Raw genomic sequence first — 3,802 nt, 5'->3', positions numbered from 1 at the left:
AACCCAAATACTCAAATACAATTTACAATTATAATAGAAAAATTAAATAAAGATATTAAAAAAAAAATCCTGGTATGGGACTCGAACCTTGCATCTCTCCACTGCCACTCCATTGCGACTGTTTGTGCACCGCGAGCAAAATCACATACTTATTCCTTTCACGGCAAGTTAATTTTTCCTAAGAAGAAATAAAATAGTACTGAAAACTAAGATATTGTGTTTTCCTTAAACTGAGTCAAATCGTTTACTTATATTAAGGCAGCCATATGTTTGGGTCCATTGAAAAAAATCATGACGTCAGAACTCGGTTTTACTATATTTTGTCTATACTTTCGTGAATAAATATGCATATTGATTGCTTCGTGTGTTTCGACATTTTTTTGGTTTTTATCGCACGATATAAACAAAATTACGAACATTTTGTAAATATTAAATTTTGCACTTCACCCCTGGTTAGGGGTTTTTGCACAAACTGCGTGGCGTGTATGGAAAGGAAGAATTCATTATGGAATTACATCACCCTGACGGCGGAAAAAATAGGTAAACAAATAAGCTTGGTTTCTCCAACTGGACTTAACTTTTAACAAATTTTAACAAATAAGCTGAATAAAAAGTAGGCTAACTTTTGACTTAAGTCCAAAAAATGGCTAAACTAAGTTAAGTTGAGTTGAAAGAAGTAATTTAAAAACAATTTTTTTTAACGACAAGCTTCTATTAGAGGTTAATACAAAAATCGACCCCCTCACCGCCTAACGGCTAAACTTTTGTGGAGGTATTTCTTTCCATTTAAGTAATACACGTACTAAATATCCGTCAATAAATACGGGGTTTTCATACATTTCGTCACCTACACCTAGCGGATTAATTCATCTTGCACATTGCCTTGTCATCGGTTTCTGCGCTAAGATTGAAGTTTCAAGTTTCTAGCTAATCGGGAAGTGGGTCGAAAATTGCGGCTAGCAAAAGCAACGGACTACGTCCACACTTCGGCCACGTACTTACCAAGGTTTCGCAAAATGACTTCGAGTTATGGTAGGTCATTAAGACATTTGTTATGGTGCGAGTAACATCGCAGTAAAATTGTAAACTTTTTTTAATAAAGAAATGTGTTTTTCATTAATTTATACTAATCGTGTGATCCGGGCTTAATTCCTAATTTTGTCGCAAATAGTCGACTTGCGATCCTTTTATTTCGGGTTTACAAGACTTAAGGCCGAATTCACTGTGCTTAGTTAAACCATTGTTAACTTATCCACCAACAAGAGTTTAACTATGAATTTATATTTACAGTCACATAATAAGCTATGGGAATTCATGTCGTCTGGAAATATACAAATTGGTTCCACAAACAAATTTTAATTTCACATGAGTTTAACTATCAGGGCATGCAGGTTTAAACTCTTTTTAATTGAGCACTGTGAATATCAAAATCGATAGTTAAACTCTTGTCAGTAGTTAACTGCGCACTGTGGATTTGGCCCTTAAAGGCTTAGGGTGTCTAAATTAATTTTTATCAATGCATTTTTTAATTTATATTTTTTCTTCATATTCTTAATTCTTAGCTGCTGATTTTATTTTAGAGTTCGATTTTTTCGACTTTAAGCTTCATATTTTTTACAATTTTTTTGGACTCCACGGAATTTCATGTCTCACGATTTTTAAAGACGAGTTTACATACATCATTCCAGATTATAGATACATATTCAGTTTTTTGTTTGTTTTTTTGTTTCAAGAAAAAGAGCAAAACTTGTGTGTTATGACCTTACCCAACGGAAAACTCTTTGCCCTCAAAATAAAATTGAATTCTGCCGGTTAATATAAAATTTTACTCCTGGCCAAAACTGAAATGCGCATATGTAAACTCGCTCAAATGATTTTCTTCTCTTCACAACATTTCTGATACTCTGAATTTCTTTTTAGCATTTTCCTTTGTGAAATATCTTTTTAAATTGTTTGTTTTTTAAGCATTTTTATTTTATACATATTTGTATTCATAAATACCTTACTTTTGGCATATGTATGTATGCACTTCAGATTTATGAGCACCATTAATCATACTGATTTCCTTCTGCAGCATCATTCTCATCCCACTGTGGCAGTTAATATACAATATGTATTTATATAAAACTAAATGGTTGTTGTTCCTTAAACATTTGTTTAAACATATAAAGTACATATACACATGTGTATGAATGTACGGGTATATACAAATGCGCCCATACGTGTACATACTTAATTATGTGCATGGTATTTTTCACTCTCAGAGGCGGCTGAGTTATCACAGCAGTTAATTACAAAATGTATTGATTAAAAACTGAGCTTTTATCAGTTAATATTTATATACATTCAATGAATAAATAAATTAAATTGATTGCCCGAGGTCAATAAATTAATTTTAAATTTAGTGTTAAATAAACTTTGCTTTAGACAAATCAACTGATCTTTCATAAGCAAATATTTAAAACCCTGAACAAAATTAAGATTTTTTATTATATTTAATTTATTATTCATGCGAATATTGGTTAAAATAATGCAAAGCATATTCAAAATAAAGTATCAAAAAATTTTTTAAACTAAATAAAAATAGAAAAATCCATTAAAACTGAATGCAAGTAAAGTTATAATAGAAGCTTAAGTAGATTAAAAATTAATAGTAAAGTTTACATTAAAAAATTCATAGCGTCAAAACTCTCAAAAATAAAAAATTAAATAAATTAATAAATAACGAAATAAAGCCAACAATAAAATCATGACAAAGATTGGAAATAAAATAAAAAGAGTAATTAGAGACTATACAAAAAATTACGTAAAATATTTAAAATGCTGTGCAATAGAACAAAGTAAAATAAATTCACGCAAAATAAGAACGAAATCTTTGAGCTAAAACTAGAGCACTTTTACAGTAAAATCCAGATTGAAACATGAAACTTAAAAAAAAGTGAAATAAATTAATTTTTTTGTTGCGAGATATACCGTGCAATAACAACTAAAAAATTTTAAAACACACGAAACTATGGCCTAAAATATACTAAAACTTCGTTTTAAGTTTTGCTCTCTGAAATCTGGATTTCTTTTAAAAAGGACTTCAGAATTTTAAAGATATGATAAATTCAAAAAATATTTAAAACATTCCGTGCATTGTGGAATAAAAATAAAGTTTTATGGTTAATGAGGACGAATGGGTACTGAAAATGCTCTTTTAATTAATTTTATTTTTTTTTAGTTAAAAAAGTTAGCATATAATTTTTTCAAAAATAACTATTTAAAATTTTCAAGGATATTCTAGAATACAATTTTAGAAGAATTTTTTCAATACTTATTAGTCTTTATGCACAAAAAGAGGTATTCTTCACCTCATTTTCTCTTTTGTTTGATACTCATATTGGTAGTCTGCATACAATGCACTGACTTTTTAAATCATTTTTTGCAATAAGCATAATATGACTATTTAAACGCTATGATCCGCCATTTTGTTTGGGATGCCATTTTGGTTACGATGTTTTTTTTTCTAAAAAGCATTGTGTTCTGTGTGGGTTGAATTTTTCTGTTTATAAATTTATTGTTACGCTTCAACTGAAAAAAAATCGTTTGTGGTGATTTGCAAACTTTGTCCTTCTTGTCTGGAAAATGAAGACACTACTGGTATATACCTTATCAGCAGTTGCACGACATTCTGCAGGCTCAAATAAGAGATGGATAAATATGTAGTTTGGGTTTATCAACCATAAAGAAAACGAGAATTTATTTGAAAAAGGTTTGAAATTAACAAACCAAAAGAAAAGGAATAACTTAAGCTAAAATA

The sequence above is a fragment of the Rhagoletis pomonella genome, unplaced genomic scaffold (genome assembly GCF_013731165.1).
Source record: "Rhagoletis pomonella isolate Grant_MI unplaced genomic scaffold, Rhpom_1.0 Rhpom_scaffold_00008, whole genome shotgun sequence".
In the NCBI taxonomy this organism is placed as follows: Eukaryota; Metazoa; Arthropoda; class Insecta; order Diptera; family Tephritidae; genus Rhagoletis; species Rhagoletis pomonella.
The sequence above is the reverse complement of the archived record's forward strand: the minus strand, read 5'-3'. Positions refer to the sequence as shown.